This window comes from Myotis lucifugus, unplaced genomic scaffold (assembly GCF_000147115.1).
Source record: "Myotis lucifugus unplaced genomic scaffold, Myoluc2.0 scaffold_283, whole genome shotgun sequence".
Lineage (NCBI taxonomy): Eukaryota > Metazoa > Chordata > Mammalia > Chiroptera > Vespertilionidae > Myotis > Myotis lucifugus.
Window position 1 is genome coordinate 985,184 of NW_005871331.1, and position 8,227 is coordinate 993,410.

General features: G+C 42.5%; 1 protein-coding gene across 1 annotated transcript in view; it reads right to left on the reverse strand.

The window, feature by feature from the left end:
- Positions 1–8,221, reverse strand: part of WDR48 (WD repeat domain 48) — a 33,297-nt gene extending 25,076 nt beyond the window's left edge. Inside the window, exon 1 of the mRNA XM_006099768.3 lies at positions 8,186–8,221. The gene's annotated coding sequence lies outside the window, so the exon portion shown is untranslated. The remainder of the gene's footprint in view (positions 1–8,185) is intronic.
- Positions 8,222–8,227: the final 6 nt, after the last annotated feature.

Below are 8,227 nucleotides of genomic sequence, written 5' to 3' on the forward strand. Positions count from 1 at the left end.
TTTTATCCAAAATGAAATCATCATGTGGACTTCAGATGGAGATAGAATAATATACTCATAAACATACATTATAAAAGACAGGTGAGGGGTTGGGATATTACTACTTAGAGAAGGGTCTGCTGGCCTGTCAAGAAATACAGTAATCTTTTCATACGAAAAGAGCAAAGCTGATCTGTCCAAATACAAGTCAAAAACTATTGCATGTACAAATGTTCACTGCAGCATCATTCACTAGAGCCAAAAAGAGCAAACAAGTCAAATGTCCATCACCTCACAAAGGATAAACAAAATGTGTGTATGCATGCAGTGGAATATTTTTCAGCCATAAAAGGAGTGAAGTACTGACCACATATTATAATGTGAATGAATCTTAAAACATGGTAAGTGAAAGAGGCCAGTTATAAAATGGCTCATATTTTAGGATCCTATTTATTCTAAATGTCCAGAATATGTAAATCCACAGAGACTGAAAGTAGATTAGTGGTTGCCATGAGCTTGGAAGAGAGTAGGGGGGACTATTTATGGGCTCAGGGTTTCTTTTTGGGTTTATGAAAAATGTTCTGGAATTGGGTGATCAATGCACAACTATGTGAATATATTAAGAAATCACTGAATTGTATACTTTAACAGGGTGACTTTATAATATGTGCATTTTATCTCAATAAAGCTGTTACTTTTTAAAAAATGCTTTCTGAAAAGAATAGTATGAGCAGGTTAAAGGGCAAACATCTAACTGGGAAAATAATGAAATAAATACTATTACACAAGACAAAAGTTTAATCTTGACTACATACAAAGATTCCTTACAACACATTAACAACATGTCAAACTCTCCAACAGAAAGAGGAGTAAAGATCATGAAGAGGAAATTTTTTTAAAAAATGGCCAATGAACATAAATAATCAATGACATGAAAAGGGTCAGAGTTGCATACATGAAGACAACAAGGATGCTGTCTTAATTCAGTCCTTTGGGTACAAGCAATGTAGCTGAGATCTACTCAAGCCTGCTTAAATTGAGAAAAGAAACATGTTAACACAGGGATACAAGATAGCTAACAGCCCAGGGGCAGGAAATACAGTTATGACTCACAAGACATTTAAAAATAAAATCATGACACTTCTCTGCTGAAGCCTTCCAAAGGCTTTTTTTCACTACATTTAAAGTTCAAATTCCCCACATGCTTCCTGCATCTTCACACTCTCCTCAAACTAACTCCCCCCCCTGCTGCGCCCCCCCCCTCCACCAGCTCCTTTCATGGTAGTCACACCAAACTCCTGATCCTCAACACAGCGAGCTTTCTTCTTCCCATCCCTTCCCATTCACTGTTCCCCATGCTGAGAAGATCCTCCCCCTCTAATCCCCACAGGCACACTTCCCCAGCTTATATCTTGTCTGGCTCACCTTAACCCTTCTGGTCTTAGCAGAAGGTCACCTCCTCTCAAAGGCCTTCCCTGATCTCCACCCTCTATCACTTACACTACTTATTTCTCTCTCAGTTCTTACCACACTCCACATTTTTCTTTTTTGTGACATCTTCTTCATTCTAATGTTGCAAGAGATCAAGAAACTTGTCTGCCTTGTTCCTCCCACCACTCATTATAGTGTCTGGCATAGAAGACATTAAATAAATATTTGTTACATGAATCAGATATTAGAAAACCATCAGGAACCAAGTTGGCGTCAATGTCAATTTCAGTCTCTCTCGATCTCTCTTTCTCTGGGGCTTTATGACCCCTTATCTGCTTTTCTCCATACATTTCCTTTAATAGAGACTATGTTGCATGTACATCTTAATTTTCAGATTTCTCGAGATTATCTGATTGGTCCAGTGGGGAAGGGTCAGGTCCTCATTTTAGGTAGAAAGTAATCCTTAGCAAACAAGCCTGGGCCACTTCTTCAAAGGTATCCACCACAGATGCGCGATTAAAAATGGCAAATAATTAGAAGTATCTTAATTGGATAAATTTTGGCACATCCATAAAACAGAATACTATCTAATCATTAAAAATGTTGACGCAGATCTAGAATGAATGACATGGGAAGACAGCCGTGCTATATTTAAGTGAAATGTGTGGTCTAACACAGCGTGTATAATAATCATTACTGTAAAAATGGTTCAGAATATTAAATATATATTTAAAAATACATATACAAGTTTGGAAAGACATACAAATAAAAAACTAACCCAAGTAATGAAATTATGGTGACTGTCACACCTTTTTTATATGGTTTCAATGTTTTACAATGGGCATATATTACTTAGTTTTTTGAATTTATAATTTAATTTTTGTCTAAGTAATTCTTGCCTATACTCAGAATATGAAATACTGAAAGACTGTAATGAAAAATCACATACCTATTGTCTGTGTAATACTCCCCATACCAGTCTTATTCCCTAGGAGTAACTAATTTCAACTCTTGGTTTCTTCTGGATAGTTACTGCATTTCTTGAAATATTGTGTTCATTCTATAGATAGAGTATCTTTCCGTTTATCCATTTTAGATTCACCTATTTACTCAGGCTACGGTAGATTAGGATGTAACTCTGAAACTACCCCCAATAACCCCTCCCTCTCCTCTTCTGATATAGATGCATCGCTATTTTTGGTTGAATAAATAATCAGTGCTACACTGTTTGACTTTGTAATTGCTATCTGCTGACTAGCTAAGTACTATATTATGAATACATTTCCTTCCTCGGAGAGCTTTTTCTTTTCCCTAGAGTTCTATCTTTCTTCCCTTCTTCAATGGTTTCCTCTACTTTAAGTTCAATTTTCTTTAATTGCTGCACCATGTTAGATATTACAGCAAGAATCCACCCCACCCCCTCTCCCAGGCTTCCCCCTCAGCATCCTCCACCTTGCGCTCAGTCTGGGCTGGCTGCCCTCTAGGTCTGCTGGCACAGCCTCATCCTCTGTGCCTCCCTTTACTGCTTTTCTGGGCTACAGCCATTGTTTCCTGAATTCCAATGTCTCCCCCTTCTTGCTTTACTCCGTTTACTCCCACCCTCTCCGGCAACAGAGATCCCTTTCATGCCTCAAATCTGACTTCTGCCAGCTGCAGAACGTTCTTTGCTTTTAAGGGCTAATATGATTAGACTGGAACCACATGGATAATCCAGGATAACCCTCTACTTTAAGGTCTGTAACCTTAATTATATCTGAAAAGTCCTTTTTATCACGTAACATAACATATTCACAGGTTCCAGGGATTAGGGCATGGCATTTTGGTGGGGAGGCACTCTGCCTACTACAGTAACGAAACAATTTTTTATGTGAAAACAAATGTGAATATATTATGGAATAAGTACAAAATTCACAATAGTTTTAAGAAAAGAAGGGAGATTCTGAAAGCATTTCTGGTTCACAAAGGGAATATTCTGGGCTCTTTCCCCAGGCTCCCCTGAGGTGTGTGTGCATGAACTCATCTCCCCTTGGGTGCCTCACACACATCGTAATCATGGCATGTTCCAAGCCCAACTCTTGATAGTCCTCCCCAAATAGCTTTTCCTGGTCTTCCTCGTTGATGGAGTTAATGATGACTTTATTCTTCCAGTTGCTCAGGCGCAAAACCTTGGTGACTTCCTGACTTTAATTCCAAGCACTTCTCAGGAGCCTGGTGGGCCATTATCACATAGCATCTGGCCTCCCCTCTCTGCCCTGTGCACCCACAGGAGGTTCTGAATACAGAAGCCAGGCCACCTTTATTAAAACACAAGTATATCCTGTATATTCCTCTGCTCAAAACCCACCAACGACGTCCCATGGCACTCTAGACCTCACTATGCCCTGGTGCTCTGTCTACATGGTCCGGTCTGCAGTGACCACTCTGATTTCATCTCCGGCTCCTCTTCCCCTCACTCACTCCATGCCAGCCACAGAGGCCTCTTCATTCCACAAACAGGCCAGGAACATTCCCACTCAGGACCTTTGCATGTGATATTCTCACTGGAATGCTCGCTCCTTCCATGGCACTCTCGTTTCCTCATTTCTTTTGGATCCTTACTCAGAAGTCAGCCTCTCAGCAAGGCATTCTCTGGCCACTGCAACTGAAATTTCACTTCCTCATCTTCTGCTGCTTATCACTATCTAACTATTGTTTAACCTTTAAAACTTATTTTCTCTCAGCCTTTCATTATGAAAAAGTTAAAACACAAAAGTCGCAAGAATTACACAGCAAACATTCATATACCTGCCACATATACCTATTCTACAATTAACATTTTCTATAGTTGCTTTACCTTGTAACCATCTATTCATTTGATCCATGTTATTTTTCAATGCACATCATCAATAACACTCCCCCTAAATACTTCAGCATGTATATTATTAACTAGAGTTCATTATTTATTCATGGCTCCTTTTTTAAAAAGATAAACTTTACTTAGAGTGAAATGTACAGATCTAAGTGTACATAGATACTCTGACAAATGAATATACCTGTGTAATACAAACACCTACTAAGATACATTGAACACTGCACCACCCTAGCAAGTTGCCTCATCCTCATCCCCAACCTATATCCCACTCCCAATCTAGATCTGATGCTTTCTCCATAGATTAGTTTTGCTTGTACTATAATATCCTATAAATGGAATCACACAGCTCTTTTATATAAGGCTACTTCTAGCTATCAAGCTAACTCAGGCTAAATTTGGCCAAGAAAAACTGGCTAAATATCAATAATTCTCACATCTGTTTTTCCTGCTCAATCTTGTGGACCATGACTTTCTGCTTGAACCTATATTTTTGGAGTGTTAATTTTAAAAAGATTCTGAAAAGCAGTCTTGCTTGACGTTTCCTACTCATTGGTTAGTAAAAAACTGTCCTCGGGCCAAATCCTGTTTAGTAAACAAGGGTTTATTGGAACACGGTCACACCTATGCATTTAGGTATTTTCTATGGGTGGTTTCACATTATAATGGCAGAGGTCTGGTTATGACACAGAATGGCCTCCAAAGTGTAAAATTCTTACTATCTGGCCCTTTGGAGAAATTTTGCAGACCCCTGTTCTAAACTGACACCACAGTTTTAATCACCCATCCTGCATAAAAAGTGACTCAGATATGGCTAATTTGTAAGGGTCTTTTCTTGAGGAGCCAGGATTTGGCATCATTCTACTTCCTTTAAAAAGTATCAAAGATTAATCAACCAACCCAGAATTGGGACTCAAAATCAGGACTCAACACCATACTGAGCTCTGAATAGGTGTAGAATAACTAAGTATTTAGCAGGGAAAAGAGTTAAGTACTGGTAGAATAGACATTTGTTGGCTGTCTCTCCATCCCTCACTTCTGCTCCCAATGTGTTTTCCTCAAGGCAAGCTGATTCCAGGAGAAACTAGACAGGGACTGAGAGACTCTTATCTGCCAACTGATAGTGTGGTGAAAGGAGACAAGGTCTGGGTTGGAGGCAGCCACCATGCCACCAAGAGGGGAGCCTAGAGCTGGAAGTTTGGGACTAGGAGAGGACCAGCCGTGGTAAAGCTGACTTTACATCACTTCCTAGGGTAGTCACAGTGAGCTCTCTGGTTCGAGATTTGCATGCAACTAGCACTGCCTATTGAGCCTGGTTGAGTTGGAGTCATTTCCAATCAAAAAATTGTTATGAAAGAGCAAGTATTTATATTATTGAATGACCACTGAGTATTACAGCATAGTTGCTGCTCTTAAACCAGGAATACTAGTGACTTTTGTCCAGTCTCCGCCCCCCCCCCCCCGCACCCCCAAGAATTCTGAAGCAAATGAGAGAAGCGGCCATAATTGAAGGAAGGATGGAGATGGAGAGAGCCAACCAACAGACTCAGGTTGTTGGAAAATCATGATACTAAGGAACCACCAGGGATTGAAAAGACTGGCTTTAACATCTTGATTACCAGAAAATAACTGCATTATATATCTGAATTCACATGTTTGATTGTCTGATCATGTAAGTCGGGTATACGTGCATGAAGTGTTACGAAACACTGGTTTTCAACCAGTGGCAATTTTGCCTTCCAGGGGTCATTTGAAAATGTTTAGAATCATTTTTGGTTGTCACAACTGGGAAAGTGCTAACATCTAGTGGGAAGAAGCCAGGAAGATGCAAAACTTACAATGCATAGGACAACACCTTCCCCGCCTAAAGAATTATCCCGCCCAAGATGTCAGTAACACTCGTGGTGAAAACCCTGGTCTAAGATTGTATGTCACACTGTCCATAGTTTTCTTTGAAGAGTGGAGGACAATTATCATTTATACTTTTGTACTGTTTGTGGGTTTTTGCAGTGAACATACTCCAGTTTCAAAAACACTTCCATAAATAAAGGTTCTGAAGTGTTGAGATAAAATCAATCTCTGTGGCTTTTCACATTGGTTCTAGACTTGGGGGGAAATTCTGAAAGCAGCTAACAAGACTCACTGCATCTTCTGTTCAGCAGACTAGTCTTCGTTCTTTTGAGTGCTCTTCATAGGAATAGTTTAAAGTCACTTTATTAACCTGATTGCCGTATCTCAAACTCTAATTCACTCTGATCAGTGAGAGTAGAATGATCACCTCTCTCATTCTACATGCAATAGCTCACATTCAGCTTATTAAAACACCCAGTTTTTCCACACACACTGCAGATTTGTATTTGCCCGTCCTATACTTTTATATTGCCTTTTAAGTCTAAACACAAGAAACGGAGAGGCCTGATTAGCTCTCCTTACTACCCTAAGGAGTGTACCATTCTAGTGCCTGGAATACAGTTACCATTTTGAGTTACATTATACCCAGAAGCAGACATTCTCCCCACCTGGTTTGCATGCTGGGTTACTTAAATTCTGTCAATGATACACTTAAAAATCACCTAACCCCCGGCCAGGTGGCTCAGTTGGTGGGAGCGTGGTCCCATACACAAAAAAATTTCCGGTTTGGATCCCCCGTAGGGTACATACCTAAGATGTAGTTTGATCCCGGGTGGGATGGGGCACGTACTGGAGGCAACCAATCGGTTTTTCTCTCACATCGATATTTCTCTCCTCCCCTCTCCTTTCTCTAAAATCAATAAAAATATATCCTTGGGTTAAGGATTAAAAAACAGTTTTTTAAATCACCTTACAGGGTTAGCTATTTTAGATCTTTATTCATTTCACTCAATTCAACATCCACTGAATGCTTGGATACTGTACTCATCAATGAGATCCACAAAACAAAGAAGTGAACTGCCCAGAGGACGTTACGGCTTACAGCAATTTGCTGGGGTTACCTTCCTGAAGGAACACTCACTGATTTCAACCTACAGACCATACAGAAAGTCTGGGTGTCACTTATTCCCCTACTCTCTCCATTCTTTGCAAGCTAAGTGCACAGTAATGTTCAATGCATGAGTGCACCATACCCTCACTACTACCTAAGCTATCCCTGCAGCAAACACCTGTAGTAAGGCTTTACTCCTTGCATCGCTGAAAATAGCGAACGGTAAACTCTCAAACGTACCCGTCAAACAAAAGCAGGTTCACGGAGGCAGCAAGCACACACGGAAGGGTAAAATAGTTCTTTACCCTTATCTAAGAGATTACAGAAACAGAATAGAGGATTCAAGGATGCACAGTGGAGATGAAGAAATGGTGAGGACGAAATTAAATTCCAAAACAGTAAAAATCGTATTTTCCCCACCAACGCCAGCACACTCCCTCGTCGTTTCCACCGCAACAGGCAAAATGCTCCCGCACAAAAGACCGCAGGCGGCTCTCACGTGCAGAAGCCCCCGCAGCCACCCCGCGGAGCGGTCTCTGCCCCGCCACGCCCCCGCACGGCCCCACTCGCGCCTCGGCCGCCAGCCAGCGGGGAAGCGCCCGGAGGCCTCCGCTCCGACGCGGCTTAGAGACCGGGGAGGCAGGTGGGCGGAGAGCGAGCCTCTCCCGACCTCGCAAGCCCAATCCCCGGAGAAAGCGGGCGATCGGTAACCCCGGGCTCCGAACGGAGCCCCCGAGGGTCCCGGGACGGGGCCCAGGCAGGCTCGGTGGGCCGCCCCCAGCCCCCCGCCCCCTCCAGAAGCCGTTAGCGCCGCGGCCCCACCCCTCGCGCCCGGCCGCGCCCGGCGTCCCACTCGCCCCAAGCCTCCACGCCGGCCGATCGCGGCCCGAGGCATCTGCTCGCTGTGGGTGGGCCGGGCTGGCAGCCACGTCCGAGAGATCGAGGAGCCGGGCTCCCGTACAAAGCACTTTCCTCCGCCCGGCCGTGTTCTGCCGGTGATGGGCCGC